This window comes from Canis lupus, chromosome 30, assembly GCF_003254725.2.
Source record: "Canis lupus dingo isolate Sandy chromosome 30, ASM325472v2, whole genome shotgun sequence".
Lineage (NCBI taxonomy): Eukaryota > Metazoa > Chordata > Mammalia > Carnivora > Canidae > Canis > Canis lupus.
This window is the reverse complement of record NC_064272.1, coordinates 4,993,824-5,014,331: the sequence shown is the minus strand read 5'-3', so window position 1 is coordinate 5,014,331 and position 20,508 is coordinate 4,993,824. Positions and strand designations below refer to the sequence as shown.

Below are 20,508 nucleotides of genomic sequence, written 5' to 3'. Positions count from 1 at the left end.
AAAACCACTGCAAATTAAGAAAATGAGTGCCCAACTGCTAAGTGTATTTATGTAGTTCAGATTTATGCCTCTTGAAATAAATGCCGGTGTTTCTAAGTGTTTCCTGTGTCTATTGGTTAATTATTCATAGTAAGTACTTAGTCTCTCTATTGTTCTCAAAAAAAGAATCTGCTAGGACCTAAGGTAATTGTCCAAAATTATCGAGAATCCAGGACTCATCAAAAGAAAAGGAATTGACAACCACAACAGAAACCTCAACTCAAACCAACCTCCACCGCACCTAGGTACAGCCATACCCAAACTCACCCACTGTTTGAGACGCTTGCAACACGAGGTGGCATAGAGCCTTGTCATTAATGGGGTACGAGCCTGCACACAGATATTTTTTTAATCTGCATTTGGTGGACTCATTTCTGCCATTGTGTATGTTGTGTATGTCGACATCCTCTTCTGATATATCCACAGCCCCCTTGATGCTTTAATTTCCTCTCCTATATGTAGTATTTTTATTGTGCTTTCACTAACGCCGGTAGCCAATTTTTAGAATGGGGTGCCCTCTTTTTTTCCGTTAGAAGGGAAAAATAAAAGATTGAGGGAAATCTTCAAATATTACTTCCAGTCCCCTTTTTATTGACTTGATTTATTAGAAACCGGGAGGTTTTTCACTTAGTCTTCAATAATTTTTTAAAGATTTTCCCAAGCTTGGGACAGTGGTCTCAAAACACAGCAGCCGATCCCACCATGGCGCCTTTTGGTCCCTAATAAAAGAAGCGACAGATCCTTAACTACAGAAGCACAAGTGGGCGCCCTATTAATGACTCAAGCGCCTCACTACACCTTATTCATATTAAAGGGCAACATATTGCATATTAATAGACAATTTAAAATAATTACAGGCTTTAATCTTTTCTAAAGAACAGTTTCTTGTCTCTTGAAAGTTTTGTACTTCTTATATAGAAAAGAAAGCAAGTGCTTTTTCAGAGAAACAATGTATAATAATATGTCAGTAAAGATTGAGCAATTTTGAGTAGTGATGGGTGAAAAGGACATTATGTTCTTTTTTCTTGTCATGGTCGGTATTTTTCTGTCAGTCGGCAAAGGCTGCACTCAGCAAGAAGAAGCTAAAGACCCGCATTGAGAGACGTGAGGGTGACAGCTACCCTGACAGGTCAGAAGATGACTGCAGAATTAGCCTTACTTTAATTCGCACTAAAATTCACAGCTCCTGACGAGGAAATGGGAAAAAGAAATTTCCTTACACATTTTCTTTTCATTTCATGTGCAGATTATACATATTCTGCTTCCATTAACAAGAAGGAGATTGTACTTTATGCAGCTCTATATTTAAGGGCAAAAGACCAAGAAGATGACAAGAGTGACCTCTCTCTTGTCTTATGATCACTGCCAGTTTGACATGACACTAATTAGACTGCCTTAATCTAAACCCAGTTAGTTCTGCATGCTTGCAGCAAAACCATTGTAAACCCTAACATAAATTGCCTTAGGCCTTTGTCTTCTTAAATCCCACCTCTCTCCCGCCACCCACACACCCCCCATCTTTACATACCCACATGTATACATAGGAAGAACCAGATCTTTAATAATCCTATCCCATTAATCTTAACAAATAAACCCACAAGTGTCCTCTTAATATTCCTCTTCTGTAAATGTCACCCCAGTTTCCACTACGTAATGCTGTCTGGTGTGACTTGCTGGACATGGTGGGAAGTTTCCTTTCATTGTAAAAGCCTTGAAGGGAATAAAGGTCTGAAAAGGGCAAGGGAGATTTTTAAAATACATGATGATGCTAGAGCTTGCAATATGTTTAAGTGTGAATTGAATATACTTCTCTAAAAAAAAAAAAAAAAGGAAAGAAAAAGAAAGGAAGAAGAAAGAAGATATCTTCTTGACCAGCTGATTAGAAAGGGAGTCAATTAATTCAGCAAGGGATCAGACAATATTGGAAGGGGTCTGGAAGAAGAATCAGTAGGTCTACTTTCTCTTAAACACCTGAGGGAATTCTGAGCATAAAGAAAATAGAAGGAAGGAAAAGAAAAGACAAACAAGCTAAGACCTATTTCAGAAACACTAACTTCAAGTATTTCTAATCACACATTAACCTCTTCCATGAATACGCCGATGTCCAGCCCTATCATTATTTATTGTAGGAAAGGTTACCTAGTAAATGAAGGCAGCAGGTGTTGGCCATATGGGGTGTCTCCCCAATAGAGGAAGCTGGAGCCAGACATGCATGCCTGCATTCCAAAGCTCTTCTTGCTTCTTACAAAACCAAGGTGGTATTTCTTCTCTTGGCACATCCTCAGGAAGGCAGCAACTGTATTGTAAGGCCGTATGAAATAAGGACATACATCCCAAAGAAGAACGTGGTCAGAGATATATGCTAAAGAGATGGTATTTCTATTCCCTTCTGTACAGAGTAAAATGTAAATGTGCACTTGGAAAGTTGGGATGTGGGCTTCATGGCATTAACACCTGGGATGTTTTGTATGCGTCCTCTGTGTAATGGGCAGTAAGGCCAGACATCCCACCCACAGTATGGACTGACCCAGGGACGGCAGGTTCTCAAGCTTAGTCACACACCCTTTTCATAACAATCTCATGGTCACTTAATAGCAGTGTCCACCACAGATAGAACAGCTACTCTGTGCTGGAATGTGAACCAGGGCTTCATTAACATGATCTCACTTTAGCCCAACCACAATCTTTAAACACATGTATTAGTCTCCCATTTTGCAGGGAATGAAATTGAGGTTCAGATAGTCTAAGTAACTTGCATAGGGTCAAACATATTGCATGATCAAACCTACATGGTCAGATTCCAAAGCTACTTCCTGTGCAAATCACAGTAATATGTGAAGAGAGGGATGTAGAAACAGTGGAGAGTGATAGGGAGAGAGGTTAACTTAGGACAGTATGTCATCTAAGGGCTAACTAAAACACTTTTGTGTGTCAGTTATGCCTGCAATCTGCAGCATAAACAGGTTTTACTTCCTCTGCTTTAGGAGTCTTATGAATAGCCGTTCTCCAATAGCAAAGTTACAGCCCATATAACACCAATGGGGAATAAATACAGATTTCAGTTATTTTTACTCTACATCGCTGCATGAGTATCATGATCAGGGAAAGAAATGATTATGTAGAGGCCACTCAACACAACCACCTTGGGTCACAATCTAAGTTGACCTCGTGTAGTTGTTATTATTTTGTTGTTAACAAACACCAGCAGTTTGTGAATTTCAGGCAGCGAAGTATTTCTCTCTCTTGGTTTGTGTACTGATTTTCTTGGTTGAATAATGGAAAAGTCACCACTAATGAATATTAAAAGCCTGTAATTTAGTCAAAAACAATGTTGTCCCCACTTTTTTCCTGAGTAATTTCAGTTGTGTTTTTTTTTTTAAATCAAGCATAAATGGTAGATAATGTTCTTCTGAATGGGGCCCTTAGGCTTTCTTAGCTGAAGCTTGTTTAGCTTGCCAAGTTTAAATATTTTCTGAACTGATCCCAGAACTGAGAAGCCTTCATCACAGCACAGCATTAAAAATGATGGATGTGATACATATTTAATACAATAAAATGGCCATTTATATGCCCATACTAGACACAGGGGAAATCCTCACAGGAAAGATTTCTAAAATCAAAAGGGGCCTATTCTCTAATCGATGTGAAGGGATTTACGCGGATAACTCCCATTAATGCTAATGGGTGTTATGAGCTTATATCCTCCATGCACCATTGGAAAGATATACTCAGTACCACTTGAAAAGAAGCTGTTGTACTGATGAAATTCTCTAAAAGTATTCTGGGGGAAGGAAACTTTGAGAAAGAGCTAAAATGGTAGTAAAGTTGCAGTCGTAGTTTGCTTCCGAAGACCCTGCGTTTCCCCCTCTCACAGAGGCTGCTGCATTCAGGGCAGCTGTCACTCGGAGAGGTCTCTTTGACTATGTGTCATGGTGAAGTGTGGTTGTAATAGATGCATAAGTTGCATTTTATGATGCTTTTCATTCTTAATTATTGCAGTGTTTGGTTAGGTGTTCAGGTAGGTTTGGGGAATTGCATGATGCTGAAAATAATTATAACAAGTGAAGTCTGAATCACACGAAAGCATTTGCTTCCTCTTACACCAGGGAGAAAAAAATAGCTGAACATACTAGACCTGTCTCCTCCTACACCAGCCTCCAGGAGAAGAGAGACAGTTCCTCTGGCTTGTTTATCTAAGATGAGTTTAGGGCCTTTGTCTCTGAGATTAGTCTGCTAGTAGTTTTTATTATGCATTACATGACAAATTAGAGGACTGACGTCCTCCTGCCTGGGTTGACTTCACCCAAAATAGACTTGTAAGAACTGTTATTGTGCAATTATAGCTGCATTCCCTGTAGATAGTTATATTTTGCAGCCACTGAAAGTAGCCTACTTGCTAGAAATACAATACCTTAACACTCCAATGCAGAGAAACTCTCATGTACAGTATTTCGTATTTAAAACAGGTGTCTTTCCCCAATTTTTTAGTTGAGAAAAACTGAAACACCCAGGTCAAAAGCCACTCAGAGAAGGAACTGAATTGCTGATTATATGGCTCTCCATTTAAGTATTCTTCTCTTCCAAATACTTTTGTAGTGTTTCCTCTGCTGCTTTCTTTCTTGTAGCACTGATCACACATGGTATGGCTGATATCTATGTGCTTGTCTCAGATGCCCTAAACCATAAATTCTTGAGGTCAGGATCCATTTCTGATTCACCTGTACCTTGTCAAACTCACAGTATCTTCTTAACAATAAATTTTGAAAGAATACATGAAGAAATCCCTAGTACACTGTGTGCGGCCCACTGCATCTTTCCATTTCTCCTTTTTAGTGCATACATACATTTCTATATACATATAAACTTTGTTGAGGAAAAAGAGCAGAAGGAGCTCAAGAAGTATGAAGGTGGTCTCTAAGCCTTTGAGAAGGAGAGATGAACTGTCTGAGTCTGCATTGGACTCTTACTGGTTGGATAGCTCAGCAGGACCTTTCTCCCTCACTCCACAGGGGCTCTGTGCCCCACCTATAATCTTTGATGACTGCTACAGATCATACTGTTCATGCATTAAAATGCCACCTAATGATATTCTCTCCTATTGAGTTTTTAAATTACATTTATTTTTTTAAAGAATAATTTTGGAGAGTCCATATACTTAGTATTTGGGAAGGGGAATTAGATCCCAACTGAAAGGAGGCAAGTGGCTTTATCCCTTTCTTTTACATAGTTTTTTACAAAAGTCCCAAGAGACTCAGCTTACATGACAATACTTGAACTCTAGAAACAAATCTAAAATAAAATAGCTGACTATATAATACTTAAAATCCTGAAAGTTAAAAAAAAATACTTGTCTCATAAGTGACATCAACCAAGACAATTGCATCTGAGATTAAACAACTTGAAGGCAGAGACCTGTCATATACTATTCCTGTAATAATATCTAACATTGGGCTGGAAACTGATGGGGCGCAAATATTATTTTAGAGACCACCAGAATGGCTGATCAGTTTGTTCAACTTCATGAATAAAAGTGATCTAGGCTAGCTTCTAGGTGTGAAATAGGAAAAATAACTGATTGGTCTTCTATATATCCAGTTTTTATCCCTCGGTCCTGGTATCATAGAGTCACATATATTTTCATCAATATATTTCTCAAATGAGAAATAAAGTCCTTAAAAATGCAACCAACACCATTTTAGTTCACTTGTTTACACTGTTATACTGCAGCAATTGAATGATTTTAAAGGATAGCAAATAATTATACAATTAATCAGGGTGCAAGAAGAAGTGGAAGAAGCAGCAGCCAGTTTTATTTTTCACTCCTGAGCACTTCTTTCCTACACAAGTCCTCTAGTGACCTCCACCACTATCCCCACTAGCAGTGGTGAGGTTGGCCTGATGAATAGTTCAGTGAGAGACACAGAGTGAAAATGAAAATTAAGCACTTTATTGACAAGAAGAATTAATACCCCAACAAAAAATAAAATCCATAAAGACTTTCTTGCTGAAGAAAAATGATGTGCAGACAACACAGGCTATTGATTTGAACCAATTGAAGTGAAAGCAGAATATTTATTGGACCCTACAGTATTTAAATGTCCTAAATTCCACTCAGTACCACTAGCTGCTAGCACTGCAGAATTCTAGCGTTGCACCCTGCAGTTTGTACTAATTGGTGGGAAATGTAGGCCTGATGTCAAAGACAACTATAATTGTCTGATGAAAATAACTTGCTTTTGACACCAGTATATGTTGCACCCCGTATATCACATCCTCCTTGCATAAGGAGGTGTTGTTTTAGATAGCCAAGGTAATTATAATTGGCTTTAATGTATCTGAAATAACCACATATAAAAGAGTGTTGTAAGAAAGAAGAGGCTTACAATGACCTAGTAGCATTTATGACAAAATGGTTGCTCATAGGAAGAAAAAAAAATAGCCTAACTGAAAGCATAGGCTTATATGATGCAGGTTTTAGAATGTTAGGAAGCTTTGATTTAGAGACGATCCTATTTTGACCATAATGCATTTTGTCATGTGAAGATTAAATGTGGGGGATGCGTACATTTCTCCAACTCACTGAGCTTCCACCTCAGGACTTACTTTTTTTTTTTTTCTCACATCAATAGACATCTTTTTAAACCTTGTATTCATGTCTGCCTCTCTTGACAGCAAATAAAATTTAATAAATAAAACTCCATATGATAAATATATTAGATTTAAGGAGCTGCCTTGATAAAGTGTGGACATTTTCAAAAATGATTTGTGAAAAACAAATAAATTTAACAGGGCTAATGTGTTACCAGCTCCAGATATATTATCGATGATGCACGGAAGTATAATGACCAAAAAGAGCATTTGCACAGGTTTTCACACTGCTTAAATTACTGCCAGTTAGGAAAAAAACATTCTCCAGAAGTTGGACCCATTGCCTCTGTAGATCAAGATCTGACTGTAGCAACATCTTGGCTTGTCACTAAATTTCAAATCAACAGCAGCCACTGATAACTTATAACAAGGGAGTATTTGCACTTCATAAGCATCAAATCCCATGGCACATTTTTTATAATGTGCAATCTTTCCTCCCAATCCCTATTCCAACCTTCTGCCAGGTTTTGAGCCTCCTGACCTTTTAGTTGACCAAGCCCACTCCATTACCTGGGAATCTTCTCTCTTACACAAATATTCACAGATGGATTTGGAAAGAAGTGATGTCCCCTCCTCATGTCTCTGCTCTTGGATTTTACAGCACTTATTATACTTTACACCACAAAATGTATTTCACACCCCCTCACGTCCCCCAGGCAGGATTGTGAAGTTAACATTTACTTTGTGTTAAAATAAGCCAAGAAGTATGCTAAATGCTTCTCATGCATTATTTCATCGAATCTTCACATCAGTTCCATCAAACAGTCACTATTCATTATCTCCATTTTACAGATGAGGAAATAGAGTTTTGATGTCAATGCCTGTGCTCTTAACAACTTAGTGACACCACCTATCCTCTGTGAAACTGATGTGTGTAGGCCACATACGTTTTTTTCAGATTCATGATGTTTACCTAACAAGAATGAGTATCATTTGGCATCTACCATATAAAATACAATTATAATATTTTGATAATGACAACCAAAATATATAATGTATCATATTTAATAGCTTCAAATTTTTATAATTTATACCTAACTCTGGAAAATGGCATACTTAAACTTAGGAACTAGTATGCCAGTACCCTTAAGAAATCATAACAAATCCTCTACCAAGATGCTACAATAAGTCTTGAAATAATAAAGTAACAAATTACAAATAAGAATCCTCTAGAGTGATAAAAATAAATAGGGTGCCAGGGGTGGGGAGATCCCCTGAAAACATCTTGGAAACTACAAAATTGCTTCCTTTTGTCAGTATGCATATGTATAATGTTAAAAAATTCCCAACTTTTCTGTTTTGTGTATATGACCAGCACATATTGATTCATACAGTTCTTATTTATTAAAGTATATGTGTATTTGTCCATATTTTGAAACAAGTACTGTGAAAGAGATTTGATTACATCCCTATTTATTTTTTTAACAGCAGATAAAAATAAATTTTACTCTTCTATGTGCTCATAGAGATACAAAATTCAAAGAACTGACCAAAGCAGACAGCTTTTATACTTTTTTTCCCTATGGGCTTAAGAACTTTCCTAGGGGTTCACATTGATTGGCATTCGACCCAGAGTCCCACCCATGGGTCAGGGCACAGACCTGGTCTCCTACCCACCATACAATTCAGTCTCTGTTAATCCACCAACCCAAACCACCCGCACCCCCACCCATAGTCCAAAGTAAGATGGTTCAGGGACACACTGTGCTCTCCCAATGGTCTGCTGAGTCTCAGAATTGGAAGGTGGGGAGTATTTGAAGTTCTTCCCATTTAGTTCCATAACAAAAAATAAGCGGATGCAGGAGGTGGGGAGCAAAGATGCCAGCAGCCATGCACTGTGCTCCACTTTTCAGCTCTTTCACGATTCCTTGGGGTAGGCAACTAGTGACTGACTCTCCATACACATCAGGCTTAAAGATACTGACTCACTGCCACTCGGAGACCCAGCTGTCCTCTGGATTCATCATCGCAATTACTTGTCAAAGGAAGAGCTGGTGCAGTCAGATACCATCTCCTGGTCACCCTTCATCTGAAGGTGTGCCTCATAATTGCCATAATCAGATTCAAACTGGTCTACAGTCTTGACCAGTGAACACAGCCAACAAACCTGCAGATGCAGCAGATCTTAGGCACCATCTCCAAGGCCATCCTCTCCAACAGAAGAACAGCAAAGGATTGGGCCATGGATTGCTTTTATACCTTTTAGACAAGGATAAAAAAGTTGTGAAGAGTTGACAAGACATGTTTGAGCTTGATGTAGCAAAATAATGAGGTAACAAGGTTTCTTTGTGAAGCTTCTTGGCCCTCACTTCCCTATGTGTGATCATAAGGATGTCTTTCACCCTCCTGGTGTAGGGAGGGCACCCTTCAAATGGAGAATTTATTTCCTAATTTCAGGCAGACAGAGAAAGGTCAGAGTGTTCCTCTTGAACTGGCTGTTTCTTAAGTAACTTTAATTCAAAATAATCAATATGCCAACGTGACATATTTTGGGATGCCCTGCCCTGAACCCCATCAGCATTGAACTGTGCTATGCTGATATATGAATCAGATTTTTTAAAAAAAATCTTTCAGAAAAATCTTTAATCCAAAGTTCCTTCTATTCATTTTATTTTTTCCTTCAAGTTTTTATTAAATTCCAGTTAGTTAACATGTGGTGTCATATTAGTTTCAGGTGTAGAATTTAGTGATTCTTCACCTATAGACAATAGCCAGTGCCCAACATGTGTGCCCTCCTCGATACCCATCACCTATTTAACCCATCCCCCTGCCCACTTCCCTCCAGCAATCCTCCATTTGTTCTCTATAATTAAGAGTCTGTTTCTTGGTTTGCCTCCTCTTTTCCCCCTCTTATGTTCGTCTATTTTGTTTGTTATGATACTGAATTAGAGTAGAATTAGGAAAATTAAAGAGAATAATTACCAGCAGTCTTCAAATATACTGTGTCAGAGCCAGCCTCCATAGTTGGAGCATCCGGTTGTTTACCTTGTAGGATTGGGTTTATTAAAGAAAATGCATTGAACTTTTATGGGGCAATTTATTTAGCAAAAGCATTCCAGTGCATCATACCACCATTTAGTGGGGCCTACCTTGTATCAGACACTGTCATTGGTATGATATATAGATGGTAGAGATAGAGAATTCAAAATAATACTACTAGAAATAGCAACCAGAATGCATTGATCATTTCCTATTCCATATGGGCCATCCTAAGTTATTTCTTCATCAACACATGCTTAGTGAGACAAATCTTGTTCTATATTTCAGGTAGAATAAAGAAGTGAGAAGCTGAATAAGGGTTAAGAACTATCACTCTTTTTTTTTAAGATTTTATTAATTTATGCATGAGAGACATAGAGAGAGAGATAGAGAGAGACGCAAAGACACAGGCAGAGGGAGAAGCAGGCTCCATGCAGGGAGCCTGACATGGGAGTTGATCCCAGGACTCCAGGATCACGCCTTGGGCCAAAGGCAGGCACAAAACCGCTGAGCCACCCAGGGATCCGCAGGTTAACCCTAACATTGGCCTCTGTTCTACAGGTAAGAAGATCGAGCTGTGGAAGTATTTAAGAAACTTATCCAGCATCAGAAAGCAAGGAAGTAATGGAGTTGAGACTTAATTTCTCTATTAACTTTATAACATGTTGTCATGCTGTGTACAGGGTGGGCTTACTACTTTTGTAGTCATGGAGGACTTTTCACACTGTGTGGGTAAGAAGAACTTAAGATTAAGACTTGCCTAAATTTAACTCCTGATATAAATTCTCATAAAATAAACTTCCAAAGGCTTCTCAAAAAGAACTATTTTAAGCACTAAATCAAGGTTAAAAAATCTGAACAAAAGTGTACACTACAGGTAGTGAAATTTAAAACCACCCTTCCTTCATGATGGAACTCACTAATACAGCTTACATTTATAGGTTTTCATGGAAGGCCATCATTATGGGGTAAGAATGGGTAAGAATAGATATCTTGGCTTCAAGCTGTCATTCTGACATTAACTTGCTACTCTAATTTTTCAACAAAATTTAATGGGTACGTATTAAACATCAGGCACTGAAATAAATGCTGGGAATACAATGATGGAAAAGAAATATCCTTGATTTTATGTAGCATATAATCTAATCATGGTAATAGACATTACCTATAGAGTTGAAAAATGAGAATTGTGAAGAACAAGAATGGGGTGTTTTAAAGAAAGACTAACTTGAGGGATGTGTTGGGAAACCAAATTTGGACTGAGGCTTCAGGGAAACGCCATTTGGAGGAAATGAATATTAAGCTGAGTCCTGAGGGGCTAGTAGGATTGACACAGGTGAAGAGTGGCAGGAGAAGCCTTCTAGGAAGATACAAAGACCCCAAAGACTTGGGACTGGGAAATAGTTAAGCATGTATTAGAAACAGAGATAAGGTCAGTGTAACCAGGGTCAGGGTGAGTGGAGTTGGGAGTGGGAGTAGGTAATACTGAGGAGCCAAATGGAATCGGATCATGAAGTCCTCCCTGAAAAGTTTATAATCAGGCCATTAGCAGGCACTGACATCAAGCCAGTTTTGTGAGTCCTTTTATTTCCTATCATCAGTAAAGTGAGATGGAGAATTTGGATGGTATGTGAGATCCCTTCCAGCCATTATGTTGCATAAGGCTACTTTATTCAACTAAATTCAATTCTATGTGATCAACTATAATATGCCAAGTCGTGGGCTGAGGATACCAAGATGAGTATTACAAGGTGACAACCACGGATTTTATATCCAAGTTGCACAGAATCCATCAATGAAAAAGGAAAAAAGATGGGAACAGGTAACTATAACACAATGTAAAAAAGGGTATCCTAGAGGAATGCATATTGCATAAGAGCACAGTAGAAGGAATGACTATATTATTTAGATAAATTACTTGTAAAATCTCACACAGAAGAATTATTATTTTAGCATTTCATATAATTGGCATAGCTCGACTAAGAAGCTCTCCCTAAACTCTTCTGGGAATGTCAGTTTTTCTTCGTGCTTAGCATTCCTATCCATTCATTTGGATTTAATCATTGCCATCAGAAGCCTCTTGTTAAAGTGTAAACATAACACATGGCTGTGATCAACATTAACTCAGAAAAATTGTTTTCAATTTATGAGTCAATTCAAACAATTTGGAAGTAGCTTCTTGGAATGTTGTTTTAGAAGGGCATCTGGAGCCTCAAGTAAACTTAATAAAAGGAATGGTAAGATCGCTTCCCATGTTTAGATGTGTAGGGATGGAGAGTACCATGCACTTGATATCTCCACTCTAACTCCCTGCTTAGTTTGGCATGTGCTGCTATCCCTGAATGCATGAAGGTGCAGGCTTTAGTCACAGTTATATTCTGCAGTTTTTTTTGTTTTCATTGCTTTGTTTCGTTTTACTTTTTACATGCGCAGCAAAATTCTGCAAGAGAAAAGACTTTCAAAGAATGAAAGACAGGATGGATTTGTGTGATTAGGGTGCCAGGGAAAAACTCAGATCTCCATCGGATGTCACAGCAGAAGCCTGGGCAGCTAGAGTCTTGCCACACATGGGATGTATGAGGTTGAGAAGGATGAGGGATGAGGAAATGGTTTGCAGGAAATTTCAAAATCATGCTTTGCTTTCTGGATCACGATCTGCCAAAGTTGTACACATAAAATAACAGTTTGTGCCACCTAAAGTGAAATTAAAGGTTCCTAGTAATGCCAGGAAGAAAGGTACCATTGACGTTAGAGGCAGTTTTGTTCTGAATCCCATTTCTGCATCCTGTGTAGAAAACACACAAAGGTAGCCATTGAGGTAAGCAAACCTGAGGAGAAAGGGCCAGGAAGCCCAAAGCAATGTTCCTAGAATTTTATTGCTTCAATAAGAGATGAGCTGGAATAACTGATATGTTCTGACACTTTCCCCTGTTGCACATGTTAATTTAATGTGTGATATTGTTTTGCCCAAAATAATTACATTTGATTGATAACTTCCATGCCACAGTTTAATTCAATTGGAAACAGCCCAATATACACTTAAAAGAGGGAAAAATATGCAGAAAATGTGCAAGAGGAAAATATTCTCTTTGTAGTTTTCAGTCAAATTAGAGTGCTTAAAAAGAACCCATTTCTTGTTATAGGCACTATGTCCTTACATGGAAAAATATTTTCTTTATCAAGTAATAACTTACTATAGGCTTAAAGAAGACCAACTTTTCATGTAGTTCATATTAAGATAAAATTATATTTTCTAACATAGTATCAAATATATTTATGTATTTTTGTAAGCAAAATATTACTCCAGGTAAAGTAAATCTTCATAATTGGTAATATTAGTAAATATAGAAAAAAGGGATTGGAAAAATAAAGTTGCTTGTGTTTTGAGAGCAACTTGAAAGTCTGTTTCATTTTGAAAAATAACATAACTATCTTCATTCATACTTAATTACCCTTAATTTGCTTAAATATTTTCTGTGAAAAATAACAATACAGGAGCATAAACAGCCTCATGTTCATATTCATAAGGTCATATTATAAGAAATCATTTTCTGCTTTATTGCGGATGTAACAATTAATAATATTAAATGTATTCGACAATTTTCCTGAAACAATGAGTCACAGAAGCTTCACTTCCTGCGAAACTATTATGCAAATAGTTAAAATATTGAAATGAACCTAAGAATTGATACTCTAACAGATCAGTCCTGTTATAATTTGTTGACAATGAGTAATCTATTTGAGACAAAGTGAAAGCCGCTGTAGAAGGAGACTTAATAGAAAAATTACGCCTACGGAGCATTTAAATGTAGGTGCTGAATAAATTATCTATACATTAAAAGGTTCATATATTTCAAAGAAATGATGAAAAGTTTGAAAAAATCTAAGAAAATTTAACAAAAAGCAATAGAATTCTAAATGTGATCAAAACTACAGGAGAACTCTATTAAATGTATAACCTTGTTGCACACAAATTACTCTTTTCAGAGCCTGTTCTTTTATTGGATTGCTCTGCCATTTTATGGAATATATTTTAATGCTGTACAAAGAAAATGAATTTCACGGATTTGATTTAACAGTTTAGTTTCTCCATGTTACTATCTTGTGCTACGATGGAAGTTTGCTCTTTTATTCGGTTATCTACTCCATTATAGGTTTGACAAGCTTTCAGAAAGTGAGAGAGAGTGTGTGTGTGCGTCCGTGTATTACAGCTTGGACTAGAAACTATGTATTATTCAAGTAGAAGCTATCATTTGATCAGCAATGTTTGGCGCATGCTCCCTAAATGGCATCTGATCGATGAAAGTGAGATTCAGCAAATCATTTGACCTACACGCTGACAAATGACTAGATTAGGAAGTTTTCCAGCGCTTGTGGAATACTGCGGACTAGACCAGAGAGCTGATTAGTAGAAACTATCTTCTACTTTTTAAGTTATCTTCATTGATTTTGATTCTCCTGAAGTTTGGTTTATTTTGAAGCAAACTTTATTGGGAGGCATGTACTATTTCTGGGAAGGAACCTTCTAAGTAGTAAAAATAATATGATGATATAAATAAATGAACAGGAATGGCCATTATATCTGTATTTTAGGAATCCGATGTTTTACGACTATCGTGGCCATTATTATTATCATCATTATCACTACTTTAGAGGAAGGCAGGATATTATAATATAAGGCCACTGAATTCAAAAGACAGTACATGATTTGTCTTGCTCTATAGTCTTGGGGCAAGTTTACACTATCAAAACATAGATCTGGAAAAAGTGGATTTTGGTACTAAATGTCTTCTGTAGCCCTCTTCTTATCTTGGGATTCCACTGGAAAGAAGACCAAAGTCAAAAATTGATTGGGAAAAATATAGCAAAGGCAACTGCCAGTGTGTCTTTATGTTCATTTGTGACTCTACCTTATTTTTTGAAACTTACCTTTTAAAATGCTACTGCCCTTCTACCACAGCCATGTCCACAATCGTGTCTACATTCAGCTTCGCCATCCTTTAGGAAAAATTAAATGTACCAAACAAACAGACAAATAAAAGTATTGTATCAATTGCTGAATTTAGTGAACCAGAAGAGATCCTACAGACCATCAAGTCTAAAACCCTCATTTCACCCATGAGGAAACCAGGACTCAGAAATTTTATTAGTGAACTTACCCAAGGTCACCCAGCTAGCTAATAGCAAAACCAAAATCAAATCTAGCACGTCACCATGTTGCATTCCATTTTGGAAAGTCACTAGGAAGAGCTATCTGCATGACAATATGACTAGAGAGTTACTTAAAAGACATTCTTTGATTTATAGTCTAGATCCAGTTAGAATTTAGAAAAAGATATATTAGAAAAGAGAAAATTATTTGTAAAGTTTTACACTTCTTTTCTGCTTAATCCTCACCATTCTCGTACAGACAGGTGAGTGACAAGACTAAATATCCTTTCCTGCATTGCAAATGATTTATAAACTGTCTGACAAAGAGAGTACCAATAATAATCTGAGAAGTGTCCTATATATTTAAAAAATCAATTCAATTAGTCAATTCAAAACATCTTTTAAAAAAGAAATAACTTTTGTTAGTATAAAACTTTGGATAACAATTACCTTCTACATTCACCTCAGCTACCTTTGACCCTATCAGTGTTATCACTGCAGACAGGCATGTGATAGACAAAAGGACCAAATTATTTTCCTAATTATATGGAAAATATAAAGCAGAGCTGAAACCATATAATTTATCTTTGAACCCAGAAGTATTGGGGGTGAAATATGAAAAAAAAAAGATTACCCCAGTTAATCAAACCTGGCTGTAAGTAGATACTTAAGATAAAGCAGAGGTTTAAGAAAAGCCTACCTGCAGAATCGTGGGGAGGACCTATGTGTAAAGTATGTTATAGGGAAGTGTTGAGTTCAGCCTTCGCTGAAAATGATAGTAAAAAAAGTTTTGAATTATAAGGAGATATTTTAAAGTACAAAATATATTTGACACGTAAGGAAGTAGGAAAAACACAAATATAGGAAAAGAAGGACTTTGTTATTTTCACACATGACTAATTTTAAGGGCAATCATCTAATTATTTAAAGTTCAAATTAATTATAATTGGCTTCTGAAGAAATAAGAATAGTTAAGTTTTGAATTTTAACAGGTTAACACCTATGAGATTAGTGTATCTATTTGGGGCCTTACTTATGCTTGTGGTTATACTCAGTAACATTACTGTTGGTAAACCCAGATTGATTCAGGTTTTTATCTGGCAACCATGCATATCATACAATTTCAGTTTTATTATTTTTACTTATGCAACTGTAATGAAACCTGGGGAAAATATGGAAGTTATTTCAGGCATGAAGCAGGCATTTTATGAAGATTTTTGAAAGAGGAAAAAAAAGAAGAAGAATGTATTTCTAATCTGTGCATTTCAAAGCTGCCACTACGGTATTCTGAATTGTCTTGTAATTAATTCTCTCTGTTTCATATGATTCTGAGACTAGTCATTTGGAGAAAATATGTAGAACTCGTTGTCTGGCCTTTCTGAATCTATTTTTCACAGTTGCAAAGTACTGGTCAAACAAATTAAATTACTGCAGCAGTATGTAACTAATTTTATGTAAATTAAGGTGTTAATGTTCTGAATCACATTCCTGAAAATGGTCTGTTTTCTCTTGCAGCTTTTCTTCATTAATGATGCTATGAATAGTCAAATCGAAAAATTAATTCCTACAAGACTAAGTGGATAAATTGTCATCCTTTGACCCTTCAAAGAATTAGATCTAAATATAGTTTTATGGTCAGCTCAGTCTACACTTGTCAGTAGTCCAACCAAATAAATCAACATTTTAAACTTAATGCAACTGGGGTGAGATTATGTGAAATAAATTCCATCTTGTTTATATAGAGGGAGATCTTTTAGAGCTAATGGTCAAATTGTGTGATGCAGAATTGTGTGATGCAGAATTAGTGTCAAGATTGGACCTTTATGGGCAGTCTTTCTGCTCCTCATAAAAGGTACCATCTTACTCCAACATCTATTTTCTTTTTAAACTTCACAATCTCCACTTCAAAACTGTTTCATATGAAATCAGTTAAATAAAATATTTATCATTGGAAATGCCTAAGAAAAATTGAAGTTGGAAGAGTAAATCCACTGTCTATTGAAATACTTTCCAAAGCATATGACAAAAATCAGGAGGTTCTCTGATTACTTGGCAAACTTGAATAACCCATTGAATGAATTAAAACTGTTTATTGGAGGCAAACAGCTAAATTATTTATCTGTTGGGATTTTTATCTAGGATAATAAATGTTTGTCTACTTCCTGAAGTGCAGTGCAGATAGATAAGAATGCAGTGCAAAGTTTCAGAAAGGTAACTGTATCATAGTATTGTTTCTATGACAAATGGCAGCTTGAGTTTCACAAGGAATGACTTTTTGAAGTTAAGTCACCATAACTGGGACCAACCTACTACCTTCCCAGGTGCCAAAAGATACTTTTAATTTAAAAAAAATCAAATATGGTTTTATGTCTCTTTGCAAAGTGTTTCCTAACAGCCCTTTTGTTATTATTTTTAGATCTTCCAACAGATAAATGATTTATAGATAACCCAAGAGGACAATCATGCATCCAGATAGAAAAATAGTCTATTTTCCATTCTTTTTGATCCTTAAGTACATTCCTAAACTTTAATAAATGGAATAGCAAATGGCATACTACCGACTTTAAAGAAACCTCTCAAAAGCAAAATACTGTACTTCTTTAATAACCAGTTAATACGATGAATCCCAAACTGTGATCCTACTCAGGCATCAATAGCTAAAGTGCTTACTGCCATTAACAAACATTCCATATTATGTGAGTGGCCTGATCCAAGGTAGCTGAAGAATTACAATTAATTGAGAAAGACCTGAAGGGAGAAAACAGTGATGTTTGCAAACCAGGCTGACCTGGCAATTTCACATTTAATACAGTCTAAAGAGCCAGACGCAGTCACTCTCCTCTGAATAAGCCCAACTTGAAAAGAGGCAAATGGAACCAACTGCCCAATTTTTTGGGTATCCGAGGAGTAATGCCCTTGAGAGAAGAAAGCATGAGAGTTGTCAGAATTAAAAAGGGAGCAATGTAGAATCAAGGTTGCATTATTTTTCAGCTAAGTAACTCATGCTTATTTAATAGCCTGTGAGCATCAACATATGTTATTCCAAACACTCACTTAAAAATTTAAAAATAATTGAAGTCCTTCAAATGAAATAAATCACAATGATTGTCTAACTTCCTATTGCTTTATTACGAAATTCCTGGAATTTTTCAAAGCCAGCTGCACTGGGGCTGGAGGGGACATCAGAGGAACTCATCCAATGGAGCTACATGGAAAGACAATCAGTTCCCAGCTCACAAGCCAGGCCTGGGCTCTAACTGTAAATCTCTAAGCTCTCTTCATACATTAAGCATACCCTTTGAGAGAGATCGGTTGAAGACTTTTTAAAATATATATACATATATATATATAGTTATTTTATATCAATAATGCCTTTCCAACACTCAGTATTAATATGTCTTATACTTCCATAACACCTTTTTTAAAAATAGTATTTTCAAAATACATTAATTTATGCTTTGACCCATGGAAGTAGTTATGATTATATATCTTTATACACCTCACATTGTCTGGCATAATGTCTTGATTAGAAGCATCGTTTTCTAGTGAAAGACACTGGATACAAAAATCAAAAGAGGCCTTATCAAGTCCTGGCACCAAGCCAGACTGGTATAACTTTGGGAAAATCGTTTAACCTCCATGAGCCTGCTTACCCATCTTACAGCTCTGAGAAATTAAATTAAAAATAAATATGAAAGTAAATTCTAATTACTAGTGAATTAGTAAAATTAATTCGTTGACCTATTCAAAAAGTATTATAATACTAATGTGTGCCAGCCATGTGCTAGTTGCTGGGGATACATCATAAACAAGAGTTGGTCCCTCCTCCTAAGGAACTCATGGTCTAGCTGAGCAAATAGACATTGTACAACGATGATAGGCATGATGATAGTTATGGAGTGAAAGGCCAGAGTACATATGCTCAGGTTCTGTGGCCAGAGAACAAGATCAACAAAGGTGAAAATCAGTTTATGGTAACTACTCAAATTCAGGTGAATAAATAAATGATAAGCCTAGGTAGGTCAAGAGAAAAACATGTTACTTTTTTTTAGAATCCAAGCAGAAATGTGCTGAAAGAACTAAGAAGAGAACCCAGAAATTTAAATTCTTTGCCTGATATTTCTTTCTATTAGGTTGTAGATCCTGAAAAATTGATTAACTGGTGGGTGGAAATAAGGAAGGCAATACCTGTTTGTAATGTAGCTCATGGGTGATGTCTACTTTGAGAGTAGATAGTTAACCACATTATATTGGAGCATTGTTGTAATATTCAGGGTTAGTGCCTTTGAACTGCCCTTGTAATAAGTAAGACTTTCTTCTAACAATGTCTATTTAGTACTTCATTTAAAGTAAGCCCTCCACTTTAAAGACCCAGTTCATCCTGAAAACTTCATTGTAATGTACGTTGTTGTAGCAAAGTCAAAATATATTAACTGAACAAAAAAAATCATACCAACTTAATACAAGTGTTGAGAAAAGAAAATCAAGGATCGCTGAGTACCTCCTCTGTTTCAGGCACTGTATAGGTATGTTTTCACATATATTACTTGCCATAATCTTGTTTAAAATCTGAGTTTCTCAGCCAGGTAATCAAAGTTAACATCAACAGTGATTAAGTCTTGTTGTTAGTATGTACCCTTGAGATGATGTGATGAAATTGGCACTTTACCACTGTCATCTTCTTTCTTAAAAACAAACAAACACAGTTCTAAGAAGGCCATCAGATAAATTTTAAGAGAAGGACACCCTACAGAATAATGTCTGATCAGTATATCTCAAAACTGTCAAGGTCATAACAAACAAGGAAAGTCTGAGATGCTGTCACAGTCAAAAGGAACCTAAGGAAATATGAAGACTAGATGTAATGGTATATCCTGGATGGGATCCTGGGACAGAAAAAGGACATTGGATTCCAACTAAGGAAATCTGAATAAAGTGTAGACTTTAGTTAATAATAATATACCAGTATTGATTCATTAATTGTGACAAATGTACCACACTAATGTAAGATGTTAATAACAGGGGAACTTAGTCTTAGGTTATATGGGGGGACGCCTGGGTGGCTCAGCTGGTTGAGCGTCTGCCTTCAGCTCAGGGTGTAACCCCAGGGTCCTGGGATCAAGTCTCGTGTCAGGCTCCCCTGCTTCTCCCTCGGCCTGTGTCTCTGCCTCTCTATTTGTGTCTCTCATGGATAAATAAATAAAATCTTTTTTAAAAAATTAGTTTTAGGTTATATGGGAACTCTGTACTGTCTTTGTAATTTCTCTATAAATATAAAACTGCTCCAAAAAATAAATTTTATTCTAAAAAAGATGTTTGTAGGTTTTATTCATCTCATTTTACAAATGAGGAAAAATTAAGTAATTTCTCTAACATTACATGGCCAGTAATCCATTAATTTGAACCTACATCTGACTAAATCCAAATCCCACACTCTGACCAAGGTACCACACCACGTCTCCAAGAAATCTGGTTCTGGGTTAGGGAAATGTCATTTACAACACTTTATACCATGTTTTATATAGAAAAAGAATTCCTGTAGCTGGTTAGCCAAATGTCGTGCATCTCTATTCAAGAGCTGACTGTCCATTTCCTTAAAAAAAAAAAGCCTGTATCTGTGATAATAAATATAAGTTTTCAGCAGGTATTTAAACAGAAATGCACACACCCACATATCACTACAGAGATTTG

At 36.5% G+C, this 20,508-nt stretch overlaps 1 long non-coding RNA gene across 1 annotated transcript in view; it reads left to right on the top strand.

Moving 5' to 3' along the window:
- The window catches only part of LOC125754064 (uncharacterized), a 121,569-nt gene extending 101,516 nt beyond the window's left edge, over positions 1 to 20,053 (top strand). The window contains exons 5-6 of the long non-coding RNA XR_007407355.1: positions 10,228 to 10,398; positions 16,333 to 20,053. This is a non-coding gene — a long non-coding RNA (uncharacterized LOC125754064). The remainder of the gene's footprint in view (positions 1 to 10,227; positions 10,399 to 16,332) is intronic.
- Positions 20,054 to 20,508: the final 455 nt, after the last annotated feature.